The following is a 6,150-nucleotide window of genomic DNA, read 5'->3' as shown; positions in this document are numbered from 1 at the left end:
ATCGGTCGCTGAAATTTAATTTGGTTTTAATTAATTAAAAGAATTAAAATTAATAATAATAATAATAATGTGTTTATTATTATTGTCTTGTGGTGATCGGTTATGACCTTAGTTTTCCTTTATTTTATTTTGGGTTTTTAAAATACGACCTGCGTGTCGTGCCTCTCTTTTAATCTCTTAATGTAACTTCTTTTCTCATCTCACTCCCTCGTATGTAAAACGAGTTTCTTTTATGTAATATAATATTATGAAGAAAGAGAAGAATTCCATATCAAAGGAGGACAACCTTGAAGATCTTGCTTGGAGAAGCTTAGATCGTTATTAGGTTAGCTTAGGTTCTCTAATTGGCTTGGGAGAACAATTGCGCTAGGGGCCATAACTGTTTCATTATGTATGTTGATGCATGTGAATGTATGTTGATGCATGTGAGAGACGATTTATATGATAAATAAGCCGATGAGGTCAGAATAATTGCAAGTTTTAGCACTCATCAAGACTAGTATCGAATAATGTAGGTTTCGCCTACGCGAGGTGCATGTTCTATATTATTAAGGTGCGATGGGATAATTGTAATATCCAATTTCTAAAACAATGGGTCAAACTTAACTAAACAAATTATAATAAGATTATATATGTTTAGAAGCAAGAGTTGGAAATGATCCATGTGATGGATTGGAATAAGGAGTTATTCACCCAACTAAAATATTCGAGAGTTGTATTAGATACAATTGGAAGGAGTTCCTACCTAATTAACCTAGTTTTGTTTAATCCGCCTACGCGGACTTAGAACAAAGTGAAACATGGATCTCGACCCACTAGAAAATCTTCCAACTGGATTTTTCGAATCAAATGGTGAGGGTCATTTGTTTTGAATAAAATAGTGGGAGCATATTTAATTAAAGGCCTAATTAAATATGTTATTGATAATTATATTTTCATTATTTTCATGTAGATTACCATGACAACAAACACCTCTAACAACATTTTGCGGTCAATCCTTGACAAGGAAAAATTGTCTGAGACAAATTTTCTGGATTGGCACCGAAATCTGAGGATTATCCTCAAACATGATAGAAAGCTGTATGTCTTGGAGAAACCTGTTCCTGAAGAGGAACCTCCTAGTTCTGCACCTAAGGCAGAAAGAGATTCTTATAAGAAGCATATCGATGATGCCAATGAAACTGCTTGTCTCATGCTAGCTACCATGAACTCAGAGTTGCAAAAGCAACATGAGAACATGGCAGCGTTCGATATGATCGAACACCTGAAGATGCTCTATCAAGAGCAAGTAAGGCATGAAAGGTCTGATGTTTCAAAAGCCCTTTTTAAAGGCAAGTTAGCTGAGGGAGCCCTTGTAGGTCCCCATGTGCTCAAGATGATTGGGTATGTGGAAAACCTTGAGAGGTTGGGTTTTCCCCTCGGAAAGGAACTTGCGACTGATTTGATCTTGCAATCTTTGCCAGATAGATTCAGTCAATTTGTCCTAAATTTCAATATGGATGATATGGATAAATCTCTTCTTGAACTGTTAGCCATGTTAAGAACTGCTGAGCAGAATATAAAGTCAAAAGGGAAGTCCATTCTGATGATCGGAAATGGAAAGAGACAGAACAAAAGACCCGCCAAGCAGGATGATAAAGGGAAAGGCAAGGAAGTTTCCAAACCCAAACCCATTGTTGCTGCTTTTAAGCCTAGTGGAGGCATAACAAAGGAAGGCACCTGCTTCCATTGCGGTAAGACCGGACACTGGAAGAGAAACTGCTCAAAGTACCCGGAAGATAAGAAGAATGGAGTAGAGACTTCAACCTCAGGTATTTTTGTTATTGAAATTAATTTATCTACTTCTGCATCATGGGTATTAGATACTGGATGCGGTTCTCACATTTGTACCAATGTGCAGGGGCTAAAAGGGAGTAGAGATTTGGCAAAAGGTGAAGTTAACCTACGAGTTGGGAATGGAGCAAAGGTTGATGCTTTAGCCGTAGGAACTTATGTATTGACTTTACCTAGTGATTTAATAATTCAGTTAGAGAACTGTTATTATGTACCTGCAATTAGCAGGAATATTATTTCTGTTTCTTGTTTGGATAAGTTTGGTTTTTCATTTATAATAAAGAACAATTGTTGCTCAATTTATTTGAATGATATATTCTATGCTACTGCACAAATGAACAATGAACTATATGTCCTTGATCTTGAAATGCCTAATTATAACATTAATACTAAAAGGATGAAACCTAATGAGTTAAATCCAACTTACCTTTGGCATTGTCGATTAGGCCACATAAATGAGAAACGCATTTCCAAACTCCATAAAGATGGACTCTTGGACTCTTTTGATTATGAATCATATGAGACATGCAAATATTGTTTAATTGGAAAGATGACAAAGTCTCCATTCACAGGAAAAGGTGAAAGAGCTAATGATCTTTTGGCCCTCATACATACTGATGTATGTGGACCACTGAACATAACAGCCAGAGGAGGTTTTCAGTACTTCATCACATTTACTGATTATTTCAGTAGATATGGTTATGTGTATTTAATGAAACACAAATCAGAGTCCTTTGAAAAGTTCAAGGAATTCAAGAATGAAGTACAAAACCAACTAGGTAAGAATATTAAAACTCTTCGATTAGATCGAGGTGGTGAGTATTTAAGCCTAGAGTTTGATGACCATCTGAAAGAGTGTGGGATCCTATCCCAACTTACTCCTTCTGGAACATCCCAATGGAATGGTGTATCTGAGAGAAGAAATTGAACCCTGTTAGACATAGTCCGATCCATGATGAGTCATGCCGATCTTCTAAACTCATTTTAGGGACATGCACTATTGACAGTAGCTTACACACTTAACCGTGTTCCATCCAAAAAGGTTAAGAAGACATCATATGAGATATGGAGTGGTAAGAAACCACAGATGTCTTACATGAAGATTTGGGGTTGTGAAGTTTATGTGAAACGACAAATTTCAACTAAGCTTGAGCCCAAATCTAACAAATGCTTATTTGTGGGGTATCCTAAAGAAACAAGAGGGTATTACTTCTACAATCCTTATGAGGGCAAAGTGTTTGTCGCCCGAACTGGAGTTTTCCTAGAAAAGGATTTTATTTCCAAAGGAATTAGTGAGAGGAAAGTAGAGCTTGAAGAAATTCAAGAATCACAAAGCATTGATACACCTATGGAGGAATTAGAGCAGGAAACACAAGTAGTTCTGGAAGAGCAACCTGCTCAAGTAGAACAAGACCAACGTAGGTCAAGCAGGATACGTCACCTGCCTGAGAGATATGGATATCTCATAACTGATCAAGGTGATGTATTACTCATGGATCAAGATGAGTCTGTGATCTACCAAGAGGCCATAACTGGTCCCGAGTCTGAGAAGTGGCTAGAAGCCATGAAATCTGAAATGGATTCCATGTACACAAAGCAAGTTTGGACCTTGGTAGAGCCTCCTGTAGGAGTTAACCTTATAGGATGCAAGTGGGTCTTCAAAAAAATACTGACATGGATGGTAAGGTACATACCTATAAGGCAAGACTGGTTGCAAAAGGATATAAACAAATTCATGGGGTTGACTATGATGAAACCTTTTCACCAGTTGCAATGCTTAAATCTGTTTAGATTTTACTTGCTATCGCTGCATATCATGATTATGAAATATGGCAGATGGATGTCAAAACTGCCTTCCTTAATGGGAATCTTCTTGAGGATGTGTACATGACACAACCTGAAGGATTTGACATACCAGAAGAAACCCAAAAGATATGTAAGTTACAAAGATCAATCTGTGGATTGAAGCAAGCTTCTAGAAGCTGGAATCTTCATTTTGATGAAACAGTAAAATAATATGGATTCATCAAGAACGAAGATGAGCCTTGTGTCTACAAGAAGGTTAGTGAGAGCATGATCGTTTTCCTGGTATTATATGTATATGACATATTACTCATTGGAAACGATGTCCCTGCCCTGCAACAAGTAAAGTCTTGGTTGGGGAAATGCTTTCTATGAAGGACCTAGGTGAAGCAGCCTATATATTAGGAATCAGAATCTATAGAGCTAGATCATAAAAACTGCTTGTCCTAAGTCAAAGTACATACATAGACAAAGTGCTGAGACGCTTTAATATGCATGATTCCAAGAAAGGATTCATACCTATGCAACATGGCCTATGTCTATCAAAAACACAATCCCCTTCAACTAAGGAAGAAAGGGACCACATTAATAAGATTCCATATGCATCTGCAATAGGATCTATCATGTATGCCATGTTATGTACTCGACCAGATGTCTCGTATGCTTTAAGTGCAACGAGTAGGTACCAATCTGATCCTGGTGATGCTCATTGAGAAGGACTAAGGACTCATTCTTGATATATGGAGGTCAGAAAGAGCTGGTTGTAATTGGATACACCGATGCTAGCTTCCAGACAGATAAGGATGACTTTAGATTGCAATCTGGTTATGTGTTTTTCTTAAACGGTGGCGCTGTGAGCTGGAAAAGTTCAAAGCAAGATACAGTTGCTGATTCTACAACCGAGGCCGAGTATATTGATGCCTCAAGTGCAGCAAAGGAAGCTGTTTGGATAAAAAAATTCATTAGTGAACTTAGCATAGGTCCTAGCATTGTGGATCCCATTGGTCTCTATTGTGATAACAATTGTGCTATCGCACAAGCTAAGGAGCCTAGATCTCACCAATGATCCAAACACATACTTAGGCGTTATCACCTCATTCGAGAGATAATAGATAGAGGAGATGTGAAAATATGCAGAGTACCTACACTTGACAATATTGTTGACCCACTGACAAAGCCTCTTGCGCAGCAGAAGCATGATGGCCATACTAGATCTATGGGCATTAGGGGTATGCTTGATTGGATCTAGTGCTAGTGGGAGATTATTGGTGTAAGCCCTAGAGGCCAATACTTTTGGTACTTGTATCGAATTATTTATTAATAATAAAAGGCTTTTTCTTTATTATGTTTGTTTAATAAAGTCCCTAGAATAGCTAGTCCGTTTAATGTATCAAGTGTGACTTAATCATGAGATCACATTAAACAGAAGGACACTATTCTTAAAGTATCCGTAGTCGAGCTTTATTGTGAAGTGGGATAACATTAAAGCATTAAGACTATTATGTATATAGACTGATGATCACATCTCATGGATCATGGATAAGGAGTTATCAAGTCTTAAACATAGGTATGAATATTAAGAGTAATATTTATACTGGATTGACCCGCTATGAGAATACAATATAGAATGTTATGCAAAGTGTCATAAGTTATTCTCATGGTGATAATGGTGTATACCACCCTTTGACCTGAAACCACTATGGACCCTAGATGTAGAGTCGAGTGCCTTATTGCTGATCAAACATTGTCCGTAACTGGATAACCATAAAGACAGTTGATGGGTACTCCACGAAGCATGCTAAGGGACAGGAGTGACCTAGATAGAATTTGCCCATCCTGCGTAACAGGATAAATGTCTATGGGCCCAATATTGAACTGGACAAGGATGACACGGTCTATGCCTTGTGTTCAATATAGACACAAGGGCAAAAGGGTAATTGTACACATAAGTATTATCACAAAAGGATTTGTCAAATCACATGACATTTTCGTGTCTTGGGTAGTAATGATGTGTTGCTAGATACCGCTCACTGTTTATTATGTTAAATACGTGATTTAATATAATTTCCAATGCCGCGAAAACCTACAGGGTCACACACAAAAGGACGGATTGGTGAGAGATAGAGTAACTAAGGAATACAGTAATGTACGGTGCACTTAAGTGAATTGTAGAACATCGTAAGGTACGGTGAACTTAAGTAGAATAGGAAATATGGTAAGGTACCACGCGCTTAAGTGATTTTGGCATATTATAAGATATGGGCCACATACAATTGAGTGGGCTTTTTAACTTGCAGCCCACACAAGTGGTTCTATAAATAGAACTCTTGTGTAGAAGCATTTCTGCAGTTGCAATTTTGTTTCTCTCTCTCTCTCTCTCACTCAAAGCCTTCATTCATAACAACTAGCACTGAGATTGAAGGAATCTGTTCGTGTGGACTGAGTAGAGGCGTTGTCATTGTTCAACGTTCGTGATCGCTCCGTAGATCTGCATCAAAGGTTACAATCGCCACA

Source organism: Lathyrus oleraceus, chromosome 2, assembly GCF_024323335.1.
Source record: "Lathyrus oleraceus cultivar Zhongwan6 chromosome 2, CAAS_Psat_ZW6_1.0, whole genome shotgun sequence".
Classification (NCBI taxonomy): Eukaryota; Viridiplantae; Streptophyta; class Magnoliopsida; order Fabales; family Fabaceae; genus Lathyrus; species Lathyrus oleraceus.
Note: the sequence above shows the minus strand (reverse complement) of the source record.